The following is a 7311-nucleotide window of genomic DNA, read 5'->3' on the forward strand; positions in this document are numbered from 1 at the left end:
CTTACATCCAGATTATGTTTATAAATTACATAAAGCATTGTATGGACTGAAGCAAGCCCCTAGGGCATGGTATGAAAGATTAAGTAATTTCCTAATTGAAAATAAATTTAAGAGAGGAAATGTAGACAAAACCCTCTTCATTAAAAGAAAAGAAAATGACTTATTGCTTGTACAAATTTATGTGGATGATATAATTTTTGGTGCTACTAATGATAGTCTTTGTCAAGAGTTTGCCAAGCTTATGCAGGGAGAATTTGAAATGAGCATGATGGGTGAGCTCAACTTCTTCCTTGGGCTACAAATAAAACAATCAGAGGAAGGAATCTTCATCAGTCAGTCCAAATATATCAAGGAAATGTTGGAAAAATTCAAGATGAAGGATGCAAAGAAATCAGCACACCCATGGGCTCAAGTTGCAAGCTTGACAAAGATGAAAAAGGTAAAAGTATAGACTGCAAATTGTACAGAGGTATGATAGGCTCTTTACTTTACCTTACTGCTAGTAGACCAGACATATTATTCAGTGTTTGTATGTGTGCTAGATACCAAGCATGTCCTAAGGAATCACACTTGCAAGCTGTTAAAATTTTTTTTAGATATCTAGTAGGGACATCTAATGTAGGCTTATGGTATTCTAAACAATCTGACATAAATTTAATTGCTTATTCCGATGCTGATTTTGCCGGGTGCAAACTCGACAGAAAAAGCACAAGTGGCACATGTCAATTCTTGGGTGCTAATTTGGTTTCTTGGTTTAGCAAGAAACAAAATTCAGTTGCCTTATCCACAGCTGAGGCTGAGTACATTGCAGCTGGAAGCTGTTGTGCCCAAGTTCTTTGGATTAAGCAACAACTTGAAGACTTCGGTATCAAAATGGACAATATACCAATTAGATGTGATAATACAAGTGCAATTAATTTAACAAAAAATCCTGTCCAACACTCAAAATCAAAACATATAGAGATTAGGCATCACTTTATAAGGGATCATGTGCTGAAAAATGATGTGATGATTGAGTATGTATGTACTGAAATTCAATTGGCCGATATCTTTACAAAGCCCCTTTGTAAAGATAGGTTCAACCTCTTAAGGAATGCTTTGAGCTTGTATGATCCCAGCAAATAAATTGAACTTGTATTGCAATGCTTTGCTACTCAAACTTGTAATCCACCTCAAAGTCACAAATAGCAAACCTAGTATTCATTAAGTAAAAGCATGAATCTATCTAAGTTAAATGACGAACTGTTTGACTTTCCGGAGGATGGTTACCCTCCCTTGGACTCTTCATGGAGATATTTTCAGAGCCTATTTCATAGGTATTCGAAATTTGGTCAAACATTCCTCATTTCAATATTAATAATTCAAAAATTATTATCAAACTTTTATAGGGTATATTATTAAAGGGAAGGATCACAAACAAACTCACCCTATATTCACCAAAAGAAATCATGTTGATTAGTGTGGTTAAATGAAATAAATTGGGAAAAGATAGAATTCAGTTTGAAATTTTTCAGTACCGGAGACGTCTCTGGCAAATCGCAGAGACGTCCCCCTGGCGAGACGTCTCGCGTTAGTCGCGGAGACGTCTCGGGGACCGAACGAAGGTTTTTTAAATAGGTCGAAACAGCTCGAGCCGACCCGAGCTATCCCTTTCGTCCCCAACAAAACACAAAACCCTAGCCTCCATTTTTCTCTCCACCTCAAACCGAACCAAAACTCCCCATTTCCCTAGGGTTTCTAATCCATGGCACCCAAAAGAGCTAGGAGAACAAGTGGGAGGCGTCCTAGGGTAGCGACCGACGCCGAGGAACGGAGGGAAGAACCTTCCGCACCGTCTCCTCCGGTTGCTCCGCCAACCTCGACCATTTCCTGTGCGAATCGCACAGTAACCATGGGTAGGTTTATAGATTTCCACTTTTTAGAGAGTGAGGGGTTCTCTATTGGAGAGAGACTCCGTGCCCAAGGTTGGAAATATCTTTGTACTCTCAACACATCAACCTACCCCGGTCTAGTTAGAGAGATGTTTAGTAATATGGCCTTAGGGGACTCGGGGTACACTGCCTATGTCCGAGGGACATTGATAGAGATCAATGAGGATACCCTATCTAGTGTATTACAAATCCCTAAAGACGGTGAGGCTCCGACCTCACATCCCCAAAGGGAAATAGCCCTAAACCTAGTTTTAGGACGAGAGGACTGCGGCCCTCTTGATGTGGTTAACTCACAAGACCTAAATGCCAAGATGAGACTACTTTTGAGTATTGTCAACCGGGTCTTGTTTCCAAAAACCGGTCGCTTCGATTTTGTTTCGGAGCGAGATTTAGTCATCATGCACCACATCCTACTAGGGATTCCCCTAAATCTCCCAAGACTTATGCTGAACTATATTTCTATATGTCATAGGTATTCTAGGTTTAGCATACCCTATGGGATGATCTTTACCTTAGTATTCAAACATTTCAAGGTTCAAATTCCAGAAAATGAGCCTGCAAAACCCTTGAGAAACACCGACTACTATAATGAAAGCACAATGCGTAGAATGGAGTTTCACAAGGTAGATGGGTCTTGGGTCAAGGTACCAAAAAGAAAATCTCAAACCTTAGAGCCCGAGATCCCACATCAGGAGCCTGACCACCACTCTCCTCTACATAGCCACATGGCCTTCCCTGATGTACCCTCCAGCTCAGCTGGACCTTCCACATCTGTGCCTCCTCCTCCTCCAGTCAGTGGGCCCTTCTCCCTATCAGAAGAACAGATGCGCACTTTAGCATCTGTAATATGCCAGCAGATGAGGGAGGAGATGAGATCGATGATTTCTGCTGAGTTGGCCCCCATCAGAACCTCACATGAAGGGCTTCTACAAGAGTTGAAGGAAATTAGAGCTCAGATAGAAGCTATAGCGACAGAACTAGTTCATGTGAGTGCCACCCAATCCTTCAGATCAATTGAGCTACAGGATGACTTGAAGAGCATATCAAAAAGCCTTCAAGAATTGACAAGCCCTGGAGGCAATGTGGGCACTGTGGTTGCCCAACTTAGAGGAAGAATTGAAAGGGCAAGCATTGAATTTGAAGCACTAGTGGCAGCCTTCCATCAGTCTCAGGGAGATCAGTTCAAAACACTGCTAGATTCAATTAATGCATTTATAGATGCAGCTACTAGGGCTTATGAGCAACGTCGCCGATGAGGGACATTTTGTAGACATCTAGGGTTCATCTGTTTTTGTAAAAACCTAGGCTCATTGTGACACTTCTTTTGTATTAGGAATCAATACTTGTAATGATTTCCTCTTTTTTTCAACCTTGTAATGCCTTCAAATGATTGCAATGACATATGAATGACATACAATCTCTTTTGAAATCTTGTGTTTGTTTCAAATCCTGTGGAATCAAACTTTATGTATGTGATTCTGTGTTGTGCCATAAAAATCTCATAACATACCTTAAGTGTTCAAATTTGACACAATTTATCAATGCATATAAAACAGGGGGAGCACATCTTGTGATAACTATTTTAAACAAAAAGAGGAGTCTGAAATGAATTCCAAAACAAAGGGGGAGTGAAATGAATGCTGAATTCTTTAATAAAAATAACTTGAATATCCTTGAGTGGTTCATAGTAATATGCTGAATTCTACTAGGAATTGAGTTTTAAGTACCTAAGGATAATTTGTCCCCTTCATTGTTGATGACAAAAAGGGAGAGTAGAACCAATATGGATATTGGATATATTGGAATGCAAAATTTATGGAGTGTATTGAGTAGATATATATATATGGAGTATATGGAGTAGAACCTAAATATGGAATGCAAAATTTACACTCATACTTAAAAAAAATTGAATTAGAAAAAGATAAAATTGAAGAATATTGGCTTTAAGATAATTGCCTTTCTGGAAAAGAAAGGGGGAGTCAAAAAGAACTTAGCCTTCAATTGTCTTTAGCATCAATATTTCATTAATTTAAATTTTAACTTGATTCAAATTCAGTTGATATGCTAAAATTGCTTAAGAGCTATTAAGATCAATCTTATGCATAAGGATGGAACTGAAAGTTGACTATTTTGAATTATGCACACTGTATCTAGCTCAAATCAAAACATTATACTTGTACATCTGATCAAATACTGTGTATATGTTTAAATTTCGAATTTTGCATATACTCAGTGTTTTGTCATCATCAAAAAGGGGGAGATTGTTGACCCCCTAATGGATTTTGATGAATACAAAACACTAGAGTATAATTCCATTTATCTTAACAATTTATTTGAGAATTTCAGGTGATTAATTAACAATATTGTTAAGAAATGACTAGGCAAGTTTCCATAATTTTTAAGAATTTATTGAAGAATTTTTGAGTTGAAGAAAATAGATCAGGGACAGCCGAGACGTTTCCGGGTTGTCTCAGAGACGTCTCTGGCACAAACAGGAAGAACTGGCACGTCTGGAGACGTCCCCGGCACCTGGCGAGGCGTCTCGCCATGGTCGGGTCGACTCTCTCAGAGGCGGAGTCGACTCTCTCAGAGACGGCAGAAAGGCTGATTTCAAGGGATGCGCGCAAGTCGTCTCCACAGGATGCGGAGTCGTCCCCGCGAGTAAAAAGCAGACTTCTGGAGTCGTCCCCGAGGTAGCAGAGTCGACTCTCTCAGGGTATTCCAGAGGATGTCTTTTTCGATGATAAAACAGCGGAGACGTCCCCTAAAAAAACGGAGTCGACTCTCTCAGAGAATTCCAGAGGACTTGTTTTTCGAAGATAAAACAGCGGAGTCGTCTCCGAGGCAGCGGAGTCGTCCCCATGCAAAAAGTGCAAATATCCCGAGACGTCCCCGTAAAGTGCCGAGGCGACCCTCTCAGAAAAATAGAAAAACAAGCATTCAAACGGTTCATCATCAGAGTCGTCCCCGTAAAGCGCCGAGTCGACCCCAAACAACGTCAAAAGAAAAATCTTACAACCGAGACGTCTCACGTTGAAGCGGAGACGTCTCCGGAGCGCCTGGGACGTGACTGACATCTTTTTGCAGGTTTGTTTGAATTTCAAACGTTTCTTTTTTTGTGTCTAACGGCTATATTTGCTTTTTGGGCTATAAAAGGGAGCTCTTAAGTGCCTTCCAACAACTTCTCACCAACCCAACACAAGATCATTCAAGAGAGAAGTAAGAGAAAGAGGTTCAAGGGAGTTAGTGCATTCAAGTGAAGAAATCAAGTGCTTTCAAGCTTTCCAACTGATTTCGAGCTCAACTTCTCTCTCCCGATCGGCATTCAAAGCTCACATTCAAGACAACGCGATCCACATCGGAAGAACCACCATTTCCCACGCTTCCAACGGCTAAAAGGGTTCTTCCGGGTTTTGTTATTTCTCACTGTTTTATCTGCTTATTTAGAGCTTTCAAATCTTTTGTAAAACCTTTGTTTATTGTGCTTGTTCCAGTCAAGGGACTTGGAACAAGGGAAAGGCGTCCCAAGCCTAGGTGAAATTGGGGGTTGTAGGGTTCGTTGTTAGCCCGGTGTAAAACAACGAGTTGGGTAGTGCACTCGCAAAACTACCGAACTGTAATCTTGGATTATAGTGGAAATTCCCAAAGGTGCTTTGAGGAGTGGATGTAGGAGCAGTGGAAGCTCCGAACCACTATAAAACCTTGTGTTTGCGATTGTCTGTTTTCATACCTCTATTTTTATCTTAGCTCATACATTTGTGTGTTTTATTTTTAATTGGACAAAAAGTTTTAAAACACGCAATTCACCCCCCTCTTGGGTGACCATCTCTGGGCAACAGAGGGGAGTTCTCTTCTCTCGGATTCATTCCTCCTTCCCCACCGGGGGGGCATTCCCTCTTCCCCCACCGGGGGCTGCTCCCATCATCTCTCCTCAGAGGCCAAGTTCCCACGGGGAGAAGAAGAGCTTGGCTCTTCTCAGGGAGTTCCCACAAAAAATAAAAAAAAAAGAGAGGAGGGAGAGAGGTTTGGCTATTTTGAAAATATTTCAAAGGAGAAAGAGAAGGAAGGAATGGGAGCCCGCTGCTGTGCTGCTGCTGCCGTCCACCACTCCATGGAAGGCTGATCTCCTCTCTAGGGCTGGATGCAGCCCTAACACAGGGACATGGGTTTTGTATTTTTGATTATGTTCTTGGAATTGTATAAACTTCTTTGATCTTAATGAATATTTCTTTAATTCCATATTTGAATTCTGTGATTTTAAATATGATATTTATACAATTGTTCTTCATGATCACTAAGTAAATATAAGATAGTCCATGCTTAAGGAAGATGCAGTGTGCTACCACCTTAGATTAGGGTAGACATTTCATGCCAACTGAAGATGGATTATGCCCAAATTACTTTTGTGAATTTTTATTTAAATGTTTATTAGGCTTGTAGCCAATTTGCATGTTAATCCAAGAATGAAATAAAATATAAATAACCCTTGTTCTGATGTTAGTGGTGAATTCCTTGCCCTAGGTTTTTCCCAAACTGATATAATTTTAATTGCATTTTGCTTTATTAAAATTTCTTAGTTTAATTTTCTTCACCAACTCTTCCTTTTTAAAGATTTTATTTTTTTTAAAAGAAAAACAACTGTACCCCAATCCCTGTGGATCGATACCCGTAATCACTATCCTACCAGATACGTGCTATTGCGTGGTCTTTAAAATTGACTATCAATTTTTGGCGCCGTTGTCGGGGATTGCTAGTATAGTTTTTTTTCTTTTCATAAAAAAAAACTTTCAAAAAAAATATATATTTAAAATAAAATAAAAATATTTTCTATTTTTGTTACTTTTCTTATCTCTTTTACCTCTCACTAATTTTTGATTTTTCTTTTGATATTATTTGATCAGGAATCAAAGAAAAAAAAAGTCTGGGATGATCAAAAAGGGAATTGCTGGAAAAGGAATGCTGTAGAGGTTTGCTTTTAAAAAAAATTGCTGGAAAAAGTCCCTTTGGTAACCTCTAAACCTTTCTTATTTAGATTGATTCCCAATTAGCCAAACAAAAAAAAAAATTTTTGTGGTGATTGTTTAATTTTAATTTCAGCAAAAGTGTGAATGCATGCTTGATACACATACACCAATTAATCCGCACATAGTAAGGGCAATCACCCCAACAAGATAAGAACTGGATTTCATCACCAGATTCTTGACCAAATTAGATGAACCAATTCGCACATAGCTATCACTTTAATTAAAATCAATTAGACGTTGGCCCCTAGGGACATTCGAGCTCAATAGGACGAAGATCACCGAAAGTTGCACCAATTTCGCTCTGTGGCTCAGTTGATGTCTAGGCAAGCTTTGTCCCAAGGGAGACAGTTCATCTG

The sequence above is a fragment of the Phoenix dactylifera genome, unplaced genomic scaffold, assembly GCF_009389715.1.
Source record: "Phoenix dactylifera cultivar Barhee BC4 unplaced genomic scaffold, palm_55x_up_171113_PBpolish2nd_filt_p 000583F, whole genome shotgun sequence".
Taxonomy (NCBI): domain Eukaryota; kingdom Viridiplantae; phylum Streptophyta; class Magnoliopsida; order Arecales; family Arecaceae; genus Phoenix; species Phoenix dactylifera.